Source organism: Dendrobates tinctorius, unplaced genomic scaffold, assembly GCF_039654945.1.
Source record: "Dendrobates tinctorius isolate UK_male_01 unplaced genomic scaffold, ASM3965494v1 ptg000020l, whole genome shotgun sequence".
In the NCBI taxonomy this organism is placed as follows: Eukaryota; Metazoa; Chordata; class Amphibia; order Anura; family Dendrobatidae; genus Dendrobates; species Dendrobates tinctorius.
Genome location: NW_027361688.1, coordinates 2,868,920 through 2,876,373, shown reverse-complemented (window position 1 = coordinate 2,876,373; position 7,454 = coordinate 2,868,920).

The window sequence follows — 7,454 nt, the reverse complement described above, 5'->3', positions numbered from 1 at the left end:
GATAAGCCGTTTATCCTTGAGGTAGACGCTTCTTCCGTCGGTGCAGGAGCAGTCCTTTATCAAAAGGATGCTCAAGGTCGGAAGCACCCCTGCTTCTTCTATTCCAAGACCTTCTCACCGGCGGAGAAAAATTACTCCATCGGCGACAGGGAGCTGCTAGCCATGAAGTTGGCTTTTTCTGAATGGAGACATCTCCTGGAGGGAGCCCGGTTTCCCTTTCTGGTATATACGGACCATAAAAACCTGGTCTATCTACAGACGGCCCAACGCCTGAATTCCCGTCAGGCCAGGTGGTCGCTCTTCTTCTCACGATTCCGCTTCACCCTCCACTACCTCTCTGGAGAGAAGAACGTCCGTGCGGATGCTCTCTCACGTTCAGTGGTCTCAGTGGAGGAGGGAGAAGCTGAGCCTCGGTTAATTCTCCCGCCGGAGAGTTTTACGACCGTGGCTCCAGTTGCGCTCGAGTCGGTACCACCGGGCAAGACCTTGGTGCCTCCTCAGCTACGGCCGGAGGTCCTCGCCTGGGCACATGCCTCCAGAGTGGGTGGCCATTTTGGTAAAAAACGGACCGCCGAACTCCTGGCAAGGTCATATTGGTGGCCACATATGGCTCGAGATGTCAAGGAGTACGTGCAGGCATGTGTTTCGTGTGCTCGGAACAGACCCTCTAGACAGAGGCCGGCGGGGCTGTTGTTTCCCCTGCCAGTGGCGGATAGACCATGGGAGATGGTTGGCATGGACTTCATAGTTGGCCTGCCCAAGTCTGGTGGCAGTACGGTCATCTGGGTGGTCACCGACCATTTTTCCAAAATGGTGCATCTGGTGCCACTCGCACGCCTGCCTTCCGCTCGAGGTCTGGGCACCTTGTTCATTAAACACGTATTCCGTCTACATGGCATGCCGGACAAAATCGTGAGTGACCGTGGTCCCCAGTTTGCGTCTCGGTTTTGGAGGGAGCTCTGCAGTTTACTCAGCATCGAGCTAAATCTATCCTCCGCTTACCATCCCGAGACGAATGGCTTGGTCGAGAGAGCCAATCAGACCTTGGTCACCTATTTACGACATTTTGTCTCTGCCAGGCAGGATGACTGGGCATCCTTGCTACCTTGGGCAGAATTTGCCCTAAACAATGCGGTGGCTGATTCCACTGGTCAGACGCCCTTTCTCCTAAACTATGGCCAACATCCACGTGTCCCTGTCCCGATGCCAGTGTCCTCCACTGACTCCAGGGTGGCAGACTGGGCAGTGGAGGCCCGGGACATTTGGGATCGCACTCAGGATGCTATCCGGGCATCTAAAGAAAGGATGAGGGCGTCCGCCGACATGCATCGGCGGCCTGCGCCAAGCTTCTCCCCTGGCGACATGGTATGGCTCTCCACCCGAAACATTAAACTGCGGGTTGAGTCTCCCAAGTTCGCACCGCGATACATTGGACCATTCAAGGTCCTCGAGCGACTTAGCTCGGTGGTCTACCGCCTGGCTCTACCTCCACATTTGGCCATTTCGGACGTGTTCCATGTGTCCCTCCTCAAACCAGTTCACATGGTCCGGTTTTCTGAGTCATCTGCCGGGTCATCAGACTTATCGTCTGATGAGTTTGAGGTTAACGCCATCGTGGGGCGCAGGTTTGTCCGTGGCAAAAAATTTTATTTGGTGGACTGGAAGGGTCATGGGCCCGAGGCTCGGACCTGGGAGCCGGTGGAAAATATTCACGCACCGCTCCTGATCGCGGCCTTTGAGCGCAGTGAGGCTCAGGCCCTAGGAGGGGGGGTAATGTTAGGCGTCGGATTCCTGGCACTGCACAGCAGGAATCCAGAGCCAGACATCCTGCGGTCTCCCATTCTCCTCCGACCGCTCGGACTCCTGCTCAGCAATCTCGGCGAGCCAGGCATTCCCCGCAGACTCGTTCTGTGAGCCTGGATGTTGCTGCCACTTCTGGTGCAGCAATGATAACGCAACCTGCTTTGCAGGGAACTGCTCTAGAGGCTAAGTCCTCGCGCCGTGCGACTGGGCATGCCCGCAACTTGTCCTCTCAGTGGAGAGCAGGGGTCACATGTGAAGGTCCTATGTCGGATCTGATTGGTCCTTCCTATAGTACTGGAAGGTCCCGGAAGCGCATGGCTATAAAAAGCCTGCATGGCGGCTCGGCCATGCGCTAGTGTAGCATATTATGCTGTGTGTGTATGGTGATGGATGCATGGACTGGTGTCTGACTTATTATGAAACCCCTTCCCTCGGATATTACGAATGGTGACAGTATGTTGGGTTAGTCAGCTCCAGATTGTGGCAGGCTACACGCCACTGAGCCTTCCTCACCTACACTAGCGTCCGTCGGTGCCCGGCTCCTCCGGCATCGTCGCTTAGCGGCTTCAGTTACGGCCGCGCTGCAGTAGTAGCAGCTTTTGGTGTTCGCGGCTGCGACGCCACACGCCGGCTGACCTGTGCAGCTAACAGGTTCAGCCTTTACGTCTAGTTCATACTTTGGCGTCTCTGTGACTAAACAGAGTCCGCTCTCAGGCTCTCGGGTGACGTTAACCCGAGCGCTGTATCGCACTTCTAGCGTATCTGCCATTGTCCAGCAGCGGTCTTGTCATCTACCGCACGGTGGACCCCGGGCGGCGAACGCGCCTTCCATTATTTATATCTGGTGCGTTCCGCCGACCCTAACAGTAGTTTTATTAACCTCAACAGGAAATGCCTATTACGTGACTTTTGTGTCGTAGCGTTTCAGCCCAATTCAATGTCAAATTTTATCTCTAAGATTATAGCAGAGCCAAGTCTGGAACTGGTTCCTGTTTGTTACCCCTGCAGAAATATACTGGCATCTTGTACCTGGGCCAGAAAAGAAAAAGAGGAGATATTTAAAGGGGTTTTCAGCCTTAAAGGGATTGCCAAGAAGTTTTGTTTTAAAATCTGCAGTCACTCTACGGTGCAAAAGTTGCGATGATTCCACGGTATTGCCAGTGCGAGCTGGCGGTCTTGTGACTGCGGTCACATGCCAACTAGTCTCGTCCAGCTTCTCTCAATTCATTAATATTGTGAAAAGCCCAAAGCATCTAGTTGGCAGGTGACCGCAAATGAAGAGACAGACTGTAGGAGTTGCCATAGTGGCTGGGAAAATTCTTCTACAGAGAGGTAAGGTGCAAGACCCAACTTGATTGGTATGGCTGCAAAGCCAATCCACTACAACGAGTATGGTTCACTGTGACGAATGCCCATACTAAGGTGTGGACGCAAACTTCTGAGATGCCCATGGCCCAAATCACTGAAGCCAAGTGATTAATGAGTTAATTTACACTTAGGAAATGAAATCTCTGTTGAGCTCTCCATCTAATATATAAAGCTGAATGTGTGTGTGTGTATGTACAGTATGTATGTGTGTATGCCCGGGATTGGCATCTGCACCGTCGCAGCTACAGCCACAAAATTTTGCACAGTCACACGTCTGGACCCAGAGAGCGTCATAGGCTATGTTGTGAGGCGAAATTTTAACCCTGCGCGTTCCAATTCACCAAACAATTTTGCCCCTAGGTACATAATGGGGAAAAAGTGTATGTGTGTATGCCCGGGACTGGCATCTGCACCGTCGCAGCTACAGCCACAAAATTTTGCACAGTCACACGTCTGGACCACGAGAGCGTCATAGGCTATGTTGTGAGGTGAAATTTTAACCCTGCGCGTTCCAATTCACCAAACAATTTGGCATATTATTCTTATCATTTCTATGGTGTTATCGTCTTTCTGTTAAGCTGGAAATAACACAATTTATTACCGTGCCAACACAGACCACCCTCTGACACAGACTGCAGGGGGAGCCCAGTATCACACAGGAGAGGATTAGACACATGGCTCAGCATTCAGTATCACACAGGATAGGAATACATACACAGCTCAGCAGTCAGTATCACACAGGATAGGATTAGATACACGGCTCAGTAGACAGTATCACACAGAATAGTATTAGATACATGGCTCAGCAGTCAGTATCACACAGGATAGGATTAGATACATGGCTCAGCAGTCAGTATCACACAGGATAGGATTAGATACACGGCTGAGCAGTCAGTAACACACATGATAGGATTAGGTACACAGCTCAGCAGTCAGTATCACACAGTATAGGGTTAGATACACAGCTCAGCAGATGGTATCACACAGGATAGGATTAGATACACTGCTCACCAGAAAGTATCACACAGGAGAGGATTAGGTACACAGCTCAGCAGACATTATCACACAGGATAGGGTTAGATACACAGCTCAGAAACAGGATGTGCCAAAGAAGAGGACATTTTCATTCCAAGAATTCCACTCATTCCATCTGATTTGTTTTTTGATTTTAAACGCCTCTGGTTTCCAGTTCAACTGCTATTTGCAATGTCCATTAACAATGCTTAGGGACAGTCCTTGAAAGTAGTAGGGATCGATTTGCAATCTCCATGCTTTTCTCACGGTCAACTTTTACGTGGTCTGTTCAAGAGTTGGAACTGCCAAAAATCTGTTCATCTTTGCACCGAAAGGAAAAAACAAAAATGTTGTTTATCAAAAGGCTCTTGAATGAGTTGAAAATAAAATACTATCAATACTTGGGTAATCATTTAGTTAATTTGTGTTGCAAATCTGTAGTGTTGAATATATGATGTGAAATGTTTTTATGTGAAATATAATCATTATAATTTGTTACAACTAACGACAGTTGGTTACTACGCCCAGGCAACGCCGGGCTCTTCAGCTAGTATTCCATAAACTTTGAAAGAGGAACGGATTACAGACCACGTAAGGCATTGATACCATGTGCATCATGGTTTCCATTCTTAAGGGATGTCACAATGCACCAGAAGAATGTCTTTGACTTGTTAATGGGTGCATTTGGGTTCTTTAGAATATTGCTCAACGATGCACTTTTTGAGCCTCCTTAGATTGACTTTGGAGAGGGTGAAAACCTATGGTTGGGACTTTTATCCTAGACTTTTGATTCTGGCCACAAGACATGGTCTCAGGCCACTACAAAGCTCGCGATCACCAACCACAGCCATGAGCAACAACCACCATGAGCATGAGACAAAACCTTGAAGCCTCTTGGATCTACCACGTCCACGTCTTCCATGGCATTTATGGAAAAACTCTACGTTAAAGTCCGTCAGTGAGCAACCGAACCACAGTGGGCACGGTGTCTGCCCAAACTTCTTGGACCCATTGCCCAGGAATATTGTCAATAGAAAGAATCAAAAAGATTCACAAGATAGTCTCACTGGAAAAAAGACAGCAAAAGAGGCAATGTGTAAGATCTTGTGTAGTGAAAAAAGTATATGGAAGAGCAATACTCTCCATGTTAACGCAGTATGTTGCATACTCTGATCTGGTCAGCTTTACCAGGGGTCGGCACCATTTATGGTTGCACTTTGGTTAGTTCAATGTTTACTATCAGAACTGATGATCTCAGCATCAACGTCTAAGATGTGGTCAAGAGTTCCCTTAAGTTGGGAAAAAAAAGTTCCCATAAATAGCACACAAAGCTTGTTGGTTGCTGCATTCTACGTGAAGCTGTTGTGCTTGGTGGTTACTTACAAAATGGTAACAATGTCATCTCCAAATGGACCTGTTAGACTCACCCAGTGAGGTGGATATACTAAGCCTCTGGTCTAGGTGGGCATATGGACACTGGGCGTTGGTGTAGCAGGTAGGAAGGCTCATGTGGAGTGAGGATTTGGCACACTGGAAACCACAGGAGGACAGGTGCAGAGACAATGCAGGCAAATCCGAAGTAATGAAGACAACAGGTATGTGGGGTCATAAGGCAGATGTAGACCAGGAGCTGACTGAAGAGCACAACAAGCAAGCAGAAATAGGCTTAGGCAGATGATGTCATGGGAGCATGCCAGGCCACATGTGAAACACAATGTGGAGCACAACAGAATGCAGCGGCCATACAGGAAGGTGGAGAAGCCATGCCCGGCTGAGACAGGTGCGTAACAACTTGAAACAATGAAATGACAACTCAAGGTATAACTAGCACAATACAATTTTTTTTTCAATAGTACAGGAGGATGGTCACTCTCACACCTGGCTGTTGTGAGTTCATTTTTCCCTTCACCGTTGAGGTCTGATGAACTCCCTCCTCTGGTGAAGGAAGGTAGTGAGGCTGATTACCAAACACCTGGGCAGCTAGATGATGACTGGGTAGCTGGAATTGAGGACTGGATATAAGGCAGCCGACGCCCTTCTGCCTTGCTGGTGATCCTGCTGGATTCTTGGAGACCAGTCTGATTCCTGCGTCTCAAAGCTAAGTTTTTCTGCTCTGCTTTGCACACTTCAGTTTTGTTTTGCCTTGTTTTTTGGGAGTTCTGCCATCCCCGGCCGGGGGTGAGCTGAATTCCATTTTTGTCTCTGATCTGTTGATCTGTTGCTCTGTCTTCAGAATATACCTGAGTGCTGATTTAGTCTTTTGAAGCCTAGCGACTTCAGGGCCTGTTTTTCCTATCAGTCGGTTGGCACATTTTGGATAGGGTTTTTGCGGATGGCAGACAGCAGCTTTCCTATCGTGTCCTATTTTAGTTAGCTTGGGCCCCATCATTTACTCAACCTATCTTTCTATCTGTGTTAGTGTTTTCATCTTGCTTCACCGTCATTATATGTTGGGGACTGCCTATTGCTTTGGGGTCTGCTCTGGGGCAGTTTAGTTTTTCCCCTTTCTGTCTTTAGGCTATGTAGTTCTCCGGCTGTGATTGAGGGGTCTAGGGCACCGTAGGAACCCCCCACGGCTACTGCTAGTTGTTGTGGATAGGTTCAAGGGTCTGCAATCCGATAGCTGCCAACCTCTCTGGTTTTTCTGGACTTAGCTAGTATTTTGTTTTTTCCTCCTTCGGTGACTCATCTAACACCTGGCCTTATCTTAAAAATACTCTTCTTTAAGCAACTCCTATTCAGTCCTAAGTATTATAAGACTGATCTCTCCATGTTACACCACTGACCTCAAGGCAGACAGTCTCCTGCTCCTTGCTACCTCTCACCCCATTTCAAATTAGGTTTGTTACCAAAAAAATAACAAATGTTCTGCTTTCTGCATCAAGAGCCTTTGAAACAACTCAGTACGTGTTAGATTTCAGGTAATTCACCCCAAAAGTCCACTTTTACTGTTTACAACAGTCTAAGAATTCTTCCAAAGTGCTGCCAGACCTGCAACAGGTCACAACAGCCAGAGGGGCTGCAAGTTATAACAGCCAGAGAAGCTCCATTTAGTACTAAAGATGTTTGTCATGAAGGGGTGTATAATTCTGAGGCTGCAGTAATCAGTAAAAGTGGCATTTTTGCAGAAATCACTGGTTAATGTAGTGCTCTTGAGCTATTTTATTATTCACGTTTCATTGGTTTACTGAATTTGCAATGATGGAAGATGGGTGGGGAGGTCGTTATAATTATAATTGCAGCTGTATATAAATAAACATGACATTTAT